The sequence below is a fragment of the Arachis ipaensis genome, chromosome B02 (assembly GCF_000816755.2).
Source record: "Arachis ipaensis cultivar K30076 chromosome B02, Araip1.1, whole genome shotgun sequence".
Lineage (NCBI taxonomy): Eukaryota > Viridiplantae > Streptophyta > Magnoliopsida > Fabales > Fabaceae > Arachis > Arachis ipaensis.
This window is the reverse complement of record NC_029786.2, coordinates 74,879,222-74,891,846: the sequence shown is the minus strand read 5'-3', so window position 1 is coordinate 74,891,846 and position 12,625 is coordinate 74,879,222. Positions and strand designations below refer to the sequence as shown.

The window sequence follows — 12,625 nt, the reverse complement described above, 5'->3', positions numbered from 1 at the left end:
ACCGATCATGAGGCTGTGGAGGATCTCAATGCTTTTTAGTTTAATATGTTCAAATATTACTTTACTATGTTGTTTGATTTGTAATAGGATGTTAAGCTGTTTTGAATTCTAATATGGATATAACTATGATATTTATGTATTTAATGAAAGTTGTTTTTAATTACAAGAAAAAAAAGAAACAGATGCGTATATTTTATCAATTTGAAATGAACCGATGCAATAATAAATTAATGATTGAATCAATTCCAAAAAATAAGAGAATTGCAAAAAAATATAGATCATGGTTAATAAAATGTTTTTGATTTCCATCTTCAGAGGTCTTCAATTTAAAGTTAAATTTAATTGAGTTATTAAAAAATATACATCTTGTGTTCATTTAAAAATTCATAACAATTGAAATTGAAATTTAAATTTGAATATAAAGTTAACCTCGGTTGTTTCTAGTTTTATTTTCTTCTAATTGTAATGATATTGAATTAATGCTATCAACTATAATAATGTTAGAATATTTAGTATTGGGTTATATTAGTTTAATTAACTAGTTCTCTCCTCTCTGGGCTGAAAAATTAGAACTTATATACCTCGCTAGTTTCTCCTTCATTACAGAAACCTAAACCCTAGCAATCTCTCTTTGTAAAATTTGAAAAATTAGTAAATAATTAATGANNTGATAATTATTATTTAAAGAAATTATAAAATAAAATTTTATAGTTTAATAAGATAGAGCTAATTAAAATAAGAATTTTGACACTAATTTTAAAAAATTTGACACAAAATTGGACCGAAGCAGACGAACTAGATCCGTATTGGGCCCATGGCCCAATCCAACCCCCTTTAAATGAAGGGCATAAGCTCTTCTTTCCCAAACAAAAGGGGAAACACGCTGAAACATAGGAGAGGGGAAGAAGGAAAAGAGCAAACCCTTGGCTCCAATTTCATTCTACCATAACTTTCAATCCGGAGCTCCGATTGACGAGCCGTCAGCGGTCACGCGTCCATCTTAAAATTCTTCACAAAGACCAATACTTAATTTGGTAAGGAAGTCACATTTTCAGTTTCAATTCCCTCTTCTCCAATTCGAAAATTATGTATTTTAGGTGTTGAGATTTTTTATTAATTTGATATTTTAGAGTCAAATTAACTTGAAGGATTAGCAGGCTTTTGTTTAATTGAGACATATTCAAGGTAAGGACCCTTAAACCCTAGTGAATCCCTTAATTAATTGTGTTTGGGGTATTGAATGTGTATGTATAGATATATTATGTGAAATAGGTAGTGTATATATGTGATGTGGAGTAAGATTGTGAAGATGGAAGCTTGACTGGGCCCTTGGATATTGAATTTTGGCGGTGGAACTTGTGAACTTGCTTAGTTGGGTTATCTTTGGGTTTTAAGAGGAATCGACTAAGGTACAGTTTAAGTTTCATTTAACTACCATGTGATATGATGTGAATTTCTAGGTTAGGTGCCCCTAGGATTAAGCTTGAATGGTATGATTGATTGGTATGATATGTGAAATGGATGATATTGATATTGGATAAGGATTGTGGAATTTTTCATAGTTGATTTGTGGTTTAAAATTGATATTAGATAGTGAATTAGGTGGTATGAGTTTATTTGATGAAATATTGGGCCGGAGGCCGTGAATTTAGGCTGGAGGCCGAAAAGAGGTAAGAACGATAAGTGATGGTTGATGATGCATGTGATTTGTATATGATGATATTGATTTATATGTATGGTAGTGGATGAAATTGAGTATTGTTGGAACTTGAGATATGGAATGATGTTTGACATGGTATGTTGTTTGAAGTTGAATTATAGCATTTGAGATTGGTCAAAAGTGGTGGATTGAATAAGAAAGTTAAAAATATGAGTTGAGAGTAGTATGATGCTGAATAGCTAAGTTTGGGGTTGAGTTTTTTAAAAGGTTTAGGTTGGTTTCAAAGGTTTGGAAAGTGTATGTTTTGAAAATTGAGGTTTGTTTGGTTTTGTGAAAATTGTGGCCAAAATTTGGCAGAGCATAACTTAGTCTTCGAACCTCCAATTTATGTCAAACTTGTTTAGAAATAAAACTTGGTCCGAGATGTTTCTGCCGTTCAAAGAACAGAGGAAAAATGTTTTAAAATGAGGGAGTTATGCTCAATCAAAGTTTGGTGTACAAAGTTGAAAATTCTGGACTTAGCAGTTTTTGGAGCTTCTGCATTATATGCGTATGCATACCCTTCATTCACAAAGGGTCATTTCTGTCCAGCGTACATGTGTATGCGGACAACGCTATGCGTACGTGAAATGGGCCAAAATGCACGCTCTACGCGTGACCCTGTTTTCAGCAAAATTATATTTTTATGACTCTAATATGCTTTTGGACCTCTAAACCTCTATTTTTACTCTTTGGGCCCCTAAACCTTAGTTGTAAGTTGGGTGGTGAGAAGAAGGTAGGGAGGAGTAGTAACTTAGAGATGAAGAAAGTCTGAAAAATGAATGAATGAATGTAAGGAAAAATGAATAAATAAGTAATATTGAAATATGATTGATGATTTAATGATTATGATTAATCGAGGAAGCATGAAAAAGTGGCGAGTATGCCGAAGATGCATATATGAGTTAATGAATGAATGTGAAAAATGAATTATGATGGAAAATGTTGGATGAGTATGCTTGTATTTCTCTCTCTGGTTGTAAGGGTGACAGGGCACCGATACCCTCTAATGGTGACAGGGCACAGATACCCTCTAATGGTGATAGGGCACGGATTCCCTCTAATGGTATTAAGGCGCAACAGAGAGATTGTGTCCGGATTAGCTACCAGACACGTCAGATTGGCTTGATAATCGACAGATGAGACTCATTAGCCATAGGATAGACATACATCATCTGCATATGTATGAATTGTTTGGGTATACTTAATTGCTTTGGTTTGCCTAATTGTACATGTTTCATGATTATTTGCTAATTGACTTACTTGCCTTACTTGTGTATTACTTGTCTGTATTGTTTGTGTTTGATACGGTTCTTGGGTTAGGTAGATTGGGATGTGGTGAAGTATGAAGGATATTGTGTTAGAATTAAAATTCCCTATGATAGTGTCCAAGTTATGGATTAGTGAGAACTTAGGATGGATATGACGAGATAAGAAGTTTAGGATGCTTAGTGAATTTATATTATAGTTCATTGTATTTATTTGGCACTTTACCGTACTGGAAATCCATGGGTCGAGGGTTCTCATTCCATATATATTTTCTATTTTTCATATGCAGGTCCTGGCACTCAACAGTCAACTGGATTTGTCTGAATGACGGCGGAGTTTATTTGATTCTATTTTGTGCTTTTAGACCTCCCCCCTTATTTTGTAAAACAAACTATGATGTATGTATGTATTCTTTTAAAACTTGCCTATAAAGGCTTTGATGTATTTTGGGAGAGATATGATTTTCTGTTGTCAACTGTTTTAACTCTGTAACCCTAGTCGACCTAAACTTCATAGGTCGCGACTAGTGGCTAGTATACTTATATTTATGTCTACTCTGTTCTGTTCTATTTCTTCCTTATATGCTTTAGTTATTTTATCCGTTAGCCGAACGCGTGGAATTTTCTTATGCTTTGATACGTGAGTGTTACGACTTCGTGATTTTATTTTACTCCTTTTCAGGCTACACGTTTAATATTTCCCTTCAATATATATATAATTACGTATTATAATCCAGCTTGAGAGTCCTACCACCTTAATATCATTGACTTATGACTCGAGCATAAGGATCTGTATATTAGTGTGTTAGATTATGGTATCAGAGCAGTTCATCCTCGTGAGCCTGAGGGATGGACTGCTTGTGTTTCAATGCATACTCTGAGTTTGTGCTTATGCTAGTTAGGGTATCTAATTGATACGTCTAGCATAAAGTTCATGAGTGTACCATTGGTAATTTGAAGCACTTAACTTGCGATATTGTTGCGATCACCTTGGTATCGCTTGTTTAGTGTGGACAGGACCCGAATGGTGTTTCATGGACATGAGCGAGCTACTCGAAATGAGAATCTTGGATGTGGGATATGTGAGATTAGTGTGTTGACTTTGGATTGTTGAGTGAAATACTTGGAGGTGAATAGTTAAAAATGATTGGTTTAATTAGGCTTGAATTCACTGGGTCTTGATGATTGAGAAGAGAGAAGACTTGTAGACAGCATTGGTATACCTTGGGTTTGAACTTGAAGTAAAGGTTTGTAAATTTGCATAATTTTGTGGAAAATGACTAATTGCTAGGAAATTGATGTTATAGGTTTTGAATAATTAGGTGATGTGAATATTGAGATCTAGGATTTTAATGAGATCATGATTGAGTCTTAGGATGAGCATAAGAATTACTCCGGTCAAGATGAGAATGCTTAAAATTGAGTCTATGTTTTATGATCCGATAAGGGGAATATGACGCGAGTACATGATTGGATTCTCAGTGGCTAATGATCAGAGTGACGCAGTAGAAGCTTGAGGAAGCATTCAAATAAGATAGTTACAAATGGGAGCTGTAGAAGATGATTAGAAATATTTTAGGTTTGAATACCTGAAAATTTTAGCAAGTTAATGCCAATAGTGATTCTCAGGTAATTAAATTTGATTGTGGCTAAGAGATTAGATTAAATGTGAAATAGTTGTATACATGATTATAGGTGTAATTAGATTTGTACTTAATTGTGATGGATAAATTGTTGGTCTTTGGATGATGGATTTGGAAAATATTGAATTGAAACTTTGAAGTTGTAATGAGGTCAATTTGAGGGAACCCGTGAAGGGTGGAGAGGAGTGATAAGAGGTCAGTCGAATATAAGAGAGCGTATATGGAATTAATGAAATTAGTAAATAATTAATGAATAAATTAATTATTATTTAAAGAAATTAGAAAATAGAATTTTATAGTTTAATAAGATAGAGCTAATTAAAAATAAGAATTTTGACACTAATTTTAAAAAATTTGGCCTAAAATTGGGCCGAACTGGGCAAATCAGGCCTGTATTGGGCCCATAGCCCAGCCCAACCCCCTTTAAATGAAGGGCATCTGCCCTTCTTCCCTAAACCAAAGGGGAAGCACGTTGAAACATAGGAGAGGGGAAGAAGGAGAAGAGAAAACCCTTGGCTCCAATTTCATTCCTCCATAACTTTCAATCCAGAGCTCCGATTGACAAACCATCAGCGGCCACGCGTCCGTCTTGAAATTCTTTAGAAAGCCCAGTACTTAATTTGGTAAAGAAGCCACATTTTCATTTTCAATTCCCTCTTCCACAATTCAAAAATTATGTGTTTTAAGTATTGAGGTTTTTGGTTAATTTGACATTTTAGGGTCAAATTAACTCGAAGGATTAGCAGGCTTTTGTTTGATTGAGGCATATTCAAGGTAAGGACCCTTAAACCCTAGTGAACCCTTTTCTCTGATTCTGTTTTGTGCTTATAGACCTGTCTCCTTATTTTATAAAACCAAATATGATGTATGTATGTATTCTTTTAAAACTTGTCTATAGAGGCTGTGATGTATTTTAGGAGAGATAGGATTTTCTGTTGTCAACTGTTTTAACTTTGTAACCCTAGTCGACCTAAACTTCGCAGGTCGCGACTAGTGGCTAGTATACTTATATTTATATCTACTCTGTTCTATTCTATTTCTTCCTTATATGCTTTAGTTATTTCATCCGTTAGCCGAACGCGTTGATACGTAAGTGTTACGACTTTGCGATTTTATTTTACTCATTTCCAGGCTTCCCATTTAATATTTCCCTTCAACATATATACAATTACATATTATAATCCACCTTGAGAGTCGTAACACCTTAATATCATTGACTTATGACTTGAGCATAAGGATCTGTATATTAGGGTGTTACACTCTTCCCCCCTCCCCTCTTTCCATATTGGAGCTACTCTCCTTCAGCCAGCGGTGTCGCTGCTCACGCAATATCGGATGCACATAATGCATCGGTTATTCACCGACGATTTTCATTTCTCCATGTTGTGCTATTGTGGGCATCGCAGTGGGTGTTCCCCCCTTTGCATCACTGGTTCGCTACCATAACTCCTTCCTTCGATCTCTTCATTGCCGAAAAAATAGGTCACCACCAGCGTTCACATTGTCGCTGTTCTCATCCGGTGTCGCTTACGCTATATTCGAGCCCCTTCCATTACTTCTTCAGTTTCAATCTTCAGATGAGTTGTTATTTTTCCAGATTAATTTTTCTGATTTTTTTGTTGTAAATCTGTGTTAACTTTCCTTATGGTTACCTTTTTATTTAAATTAATTGATATGTTCCTGAGTTATTTAATTTTCTTCCTTTGTGATTATTATTAAGAGAGGATGTTGTTTTGGTTTGGTTAATTATTGATGGTTGTTGTTGGATTTCTGATTTAATTTTGTACATCTTCTAATCCACTGCTCCTTCTATTTTATTTTTTCGATTTAATTGATTCCTTTGAATAAAAGTTTTTTGTTGTTATTTTTCTGAGTTAATTTTCTTGGTTTCTTATTGTTGTCTTTTTTATTTAATGGTTGGGCTTCTGGGTTGATTAATTTCATTTATATTTTGATGTTGTTAATAGAAAAGGATTGCTAATTGTTGTTTTTTAAGTTAATTATGGTTGACTATTGTTAATTTCTAGAGCTAACTTTGTACTATTTTTCGTCTGATTGAATGGTATTTCCTTGATTTCTTTTTAAATAAAGAGGTGAACATCAAACTGTTGAATGTTGAATATCTGTTCATACTTATCAATTTTCAATTTCAAGAATGCAATTTCTGTTTCTGATTGTCAATAATTTGACATGTGTATGTGATAAATTTTTTGGCATGCAATATGTCATAATATATGCAAATGCTGAGACATTATTTTTTTTTACAGTACCACAAGATCCAAGCAACTGTTGAGGATCATTTGATAACAAATTTTATTGATCAGTTAAAAGAAGGGGATGTATTTATTATTTCTGATTTCAAAGTTATACCTAATGGTGGATTGGTCAGAGTTACAAGAAATCTATTTCGCATTCTTTTCAAATGTAGCACATCTGTTATTCCTGCTGCAAGTACAACCATATCTAATCCTGGTTCAACTCTAATTTCTGTGGACGAGGTTCATCAAAAGTGCACTGATTATGATTACTTAATAGGTAACCTTTATTTTTTTTTCAATGTTAATTGGTATGAAAATCTTTTAAAGTGAAATTAGTAACAATTCGAAAAAATGTCTCATAATACTAATTCTAATGATTTATTGTTATTTAACATAATTTTACTTAGCAGATTTTGTTGGGATCCTTTGCGGATTGAAAAGACAAAGGGATGTTGAGTCAAATGGAAAGATATTGAAAGTTATGAGCCTTGAAGTTTTTGTTGATGGGTATTCATTATCTTCCATGTTATCTTATTGTTGTTAATTTATTCTATTATTGTCGATCTTTTTTATAATCATTACCCAGGATGAAAATTCTCTACAATCTGCTCAGTGATTGTTATGCTTTTGTAGACATCAATAGTTTTAAGAAGTATCAGAGACCACCTGTTGTTCTTCTTCAATCTTTCAAAATCAAAGTGAATGGAGGTAAAAAATTGTTCATGTTGTGCAGATGTCTCAGTTTGATTTATTTACATATTTTTGTTTAGGAATAAATAGTTTCTCTATGGATTAATTTCTTCTTTATATCTATTGTGATTTGTAGATAAAGTCAGTCTCCAAAATGTGATCAATATTTCTAGTGTTTCAATCAACCCCGATATGTAGAAAACTGCCAATTTTCTGAATCAGTTAGTTGGATTCAATATTTCTAGAGTTTCAATCAACCTTCCTTCTCTTTCTCTCTCTCTCTATAACTCTCTTTCTGAAATTTTTCTATCTTAATATTATTTTTGTGTGTTTTTTTTTCACGTAGACACGATATTGCAAGACACCATTTCACCAGACTCGGTAGTAATGAAATTGGGCATTTAGTGTCTGTGATTGATGATGAAACTTTTAATTGGAAGCTAATAAGGACTATTGCTAATCTTAAAGCAAACAATGAGGTATTTACTATTAGTTCTTTAATATCTTTTGATGTTATGTGAAAAATACTAATATTCTTTGATAGTTGATATTGTAGACATTCCTTACTCATTCAATTATTTCTATTTAAAAAAAAAAACAGGATGGGCAATTCTGTGGTTGGGAAAATTAAAGAGATTGTTCAAGACCTAGAGTGGTGGTTCTTTTCTTGTGTTTGTGGTCATCCAATTGTAGGTGATGATAATGTATTTCATTGTCAGCTGTACAGCAGAGACGTTGAGCACTTTATTATCAGGTAAATCCCAGTTAAAATTTAAAAATTTTCTTTCTTCTATTATGATTCAATAATATAAATTAGGTCCCTGTATCATTCTCTATTGAGATTGACAAATAGATGAATCTCATATTTACTTTTTTTTATTATAGTTACAGGATTAAAGTATTTGTTGAAGACGGGACTTCTTGTGGAATGTTTGTCTTGTTAGACAATGCAGCTACTAAGTTATTAGGGAGAACCTGTTCAGATGTCTTTTTGTTTTAGAAGATGAAATAGAGGTATGGTTTATTTATTTAATTTTTATTCCTATATACTCTATAAATAACTATTTCTTATACTTTAATTTCATTAACTAATTAGTGATCACTTTTCAATATCTATGACAGAAAATTGAGCACCCATACTATCCATAGTTTTTTCATCAACTCATTGGGAAAGAAATCGTTTTCAAAGTTCAAACAAAGAGGATTAATACTCAAGGTTACTACAGTACATTTAAAGTTATCAATGTCATAAGTGATGCACCTTTTTTCAACAAACTTCAGGCTGATAAATGCATCAAGGTGAGTCCTCTTTGTTTATGTTAGATATGAAGGGAAAGAATAATTTTCAAATATACTTTATTGATTCCCATTTCGTAATTCTTTCGATATTATTTTAAATGATATCCTTTACATGTTAACATGATTTGCTTCCTACTTTTAAACATTGACTACATTTTATAATTCATATTTCTTTTTAAATTTTTAAGGATGATAGTGCTGATTCAGCCTTTAGCCCAATATTTGAAGACATTTTTCAATAATCATGGCAACCAAGTCATCTCTGATGTTCCAATACAAGTGCATACCATTAAAGAGATGCTTGCTGATATTCTTTGCACTAAAATATATGCTTCCGCATGAAAGAATGTTAGGATTTATATTTATGTCTTCAATTATCACAATTTTTGTTTCAACGTGTAATTTCATAAAACATATATGATAATATATGAATTACCCTTTGTCTATAGGACCAATTTTATTTCTTGATCGGTGAAATTATTGCTGTGTTGAAACATCAGAAATGTTGGTACTTGTGTTGTTTGTGTCATGCACCAATTTCTCATGTTGGGAATGTATTTTATTGTAATCTGTGTAGAGTTGAGTGTATTGATGGTTGATAAACCCCAATTTTGTGGTTTATTTTGTGTTGAATTTGGTGGGTTTTATCAACTTTCCTCACATTTATTCAATGAAATAGCATGGTTTTTGTAATTCTCCCTAATTTGTGCTTAAGAGTAAAAATATGCGTACGCGTCTCTTTCTCTTCTCCTTCCTTACTCCATTGAAGCGACACCACTCACCACCATCCTACCTCCATTAACCAGCACCGCCCACACCAGTCCGGCGACCCCAAGCTACCGCCGGCCACCTCTCTTTCTTCCCTATTCTTTCTTTCTTCTTCCCTCTCTATCTCCCTTTCTCGGCCGTTTCGCCTTCTCCCCTACCACCAGCTCCGTCGCGCTCACACCATTGCCACCGGCATCCTCTCTGACCACCACCACTCCTCTTCCATCTCTGCGTCTCTGTGTATTTCGCTCAGCTCCCCTGATTCGGAGAACCTTCTCCCTGAGCCACTCTCTGTTCAGCTCTGTTCTTCTGCTACCACCGCGGACCACCGTTTTTGCCGCTCCTGTGGCGGCATTGTTCAGCTCGTCCTCTTTCTTCCTTTCTAGTTTATACTTTTGCTTTTGAAACCCTCCCAGGTTTCCCCTGCTTTCCTTTCTGCATTCTATTCTTTTTATTCTGTTAAGTTAGGATTACCTACATTGTTTAATTTCTATTTAATTAGATTAGTTAAAAATGCATGTTAGTTAATTATAGGTGGTTAGGTAGTTTTAATTGATTTTGTGGTGGATTTAGGATTTAAATTTTGGTTACTGTTAATGTCTGGAATCACTGGTTCACTGAACAGTTTGGTTAAGTGATGATGATTATGTTCTTCTTGTTCAAATTTGTATAATGCTGCTACATGCTATTGTGCTTGATGTTGTTTGGTGTTGTTTTGCTCGATAATGCCCAATTCATGAGTTTCATTCTTGTTTAAATATATCCTAAGTTCATATGGATTGAATTTGCTGCTTGTTTGAATTTCGGGTACACTCAATTTACTGCCGAGATGCTGCCAAAATTTTCAAAAAAAAATTATGCTATTACATTGCAAATTGTGAATTGAATTTGGTACATTTTATTATTGCCAAGTTCAATTCATGATTCATTCGGTTTGCATTTCCTTGTTTCTTTTGGTTCCCTTTTCATTTGAATTTGTGATTAACAGAATCAAGGAACTATTTGATGGATTTCTGTGTCAAATAGGACCTTGGTTAACCAAGTCAATGTGAACTTCTTTTGTGTTTTCACTCTTTCAAGTTTAAGTCAAAACCTTTTCGTCTTCTTGGTTCAAGTTTAATTTCCATTTTCCTTAACCAATGAAGCTATTTTCGTAACTTTGCCATTTGACTTGAACTTATTTCCTTTTAATTGAGGTTCTTTATATTTGTAACAATTGGTGCTTTTCACTAGTGTAAGCCCTTTTGAATGGAAGTTGACTTCAATACTCTTTTGGTTACACCAAGTGCATATTTCAATTCTTTCATACCAATTCTTACAAATTTAGTGATCAAACACATTGATGATTATCTCACTTCTTTTTGTGCTTATGTGCATTACATATTTCATCATCAATGACTTGCATTGCATTCATGAATGTGAGCATGCTTGTTCTTAAACTTTTTTTTTAATTTCTCTTGGTTAAGTTTAGTAATTATCATGCCACTGATTTTTAACCTAATTTACTGACTTTTGATTTAATTAACTTTTTCACTTTTCTTTTAATTTTTCCTTTTTAAACTAACTCTTTTAAATTCTTTTGAGGCATGATAATTGCTGTTTCTTGACGAACAAGCATCTTAAACATTATTACATGAATTCCTTGGATTGTGTGTGTGTGTTAGGTGATAACTTAGGTTAGTCAAAGATTCAAATGATAGCTCACTTGGCTATACATATATCCTTACCTTTACCTTATCCCCATTACAACCTTGAAAAGTCCTCATGATATTTGCATATGTACACTAAATATTTGTTGATTGATTAGATGAAGAACAAACTCTAGAAACCATGATTAGAGGAGATTTGAGCGGATTAACCCTAAACATTTGAGCGACTAGAGTGCATATACACATCCGGTGATGGTTCGATTGCTCAAAACCATATGTCCATCTTTGATCATTGCTTATCTTGCAAGTTTGTGAACTCTTTTGAATAACTCAATTCAATTGTGAATTTAGTTTTGGTAAGATTATTTTAGCCCTTGATTGTGCATACATGATTTCTTAGAGATTTGACTCACTTTGACCTTATAGTAATTAGAATAGCTAGATGCATGTAGGTAGCTTGCATTTAGATAGTTGCATTGAATAAATATTATTACCCCTTTCTTGTCTTTCTTAGTTTAATATGAGGACATGCTTAGTTCAAGTGTGGGGAAGTTTGATAAACCCCAATTTTGTGGTTTATCTTGTGTTGAATTTGGTGGGTTTTATCAACTTTTCTCATATTTATTCAATGATAATAGCATGCTTTTTGTAATTCTCCCTAATTTGTGCTTAAGAGTGAAAATATGCTTTTCAGGCCTTTAATTTGCTAAATTTAATTCATCTTAATTCCAATCGATGCCTTGATATGTTTGTTGAGTGATTTCAGGTTCATAAGACAAGGATTGGATGGAAGATGTGAAGAGAAAAGCATGCAAAGTAGAGAATTCATGAAGAAATAAGGATTTGCTGGATTCAAGGCCACCCGCACGCATCATCCACGGGTACGCGTGAGGAAGAAATCTACTAGCGACGTGCACGCGTCATTCACAAGTACGCATGAGGAGGAATTTTGCAATGCGATGCGCACGCGTCGACCACGCGTACGCGTGACGCTGGTCACGTGACCTCATTAAAGTGAATACGCTGGGGGCGATTTCTGAACTTTTCAGGCCCAAATCCAACTCATTTCTGAGGCTATTTGATGTAGAGTTCAAGATTGGACAAAGGGGAGAGCAATTAGATAGTGTAGGAAACATGCCTTAGGTTTGTTCTAGAGAGAGAAGCTCCCTCTTCTCTTTAGAAATTAGGGTTCTTAGTTTAATTTCCTACTATACTTAGGCTTTGATTCTTGTTTTTAATTAGTTTTTCTTGTAATTTCTTGTTCCTACATCTTTGTTCTCTTAGTTTACATTGTTAATTTCTCTTTTATGCCTCTTTTTATGTTGATGAACTCTTATCAATTTTAATTTCC

The 12,625-nt window shown here is 33.7% G+C and overlaps 1 long non-coding RNA gene across 1 annotated transcript; it reads left to right on the top strand.

The window, feature by feature from the left end:
* LOC107627379 lies at nt 5,922-11,784 on the top strand. The gene is made up of 7 exons (XR_002357605.1): nt 5,922-7,145; nt 7,279-7,375; nt 7,502-7,576; nt 7,905-8,037; nt 8,160-8,312; nt 8,444-8,572; nt 8,681-11,784. It is a non-coding gene; the product is annotated as an uncharacterized LOC107627379 (long non-coding RNA).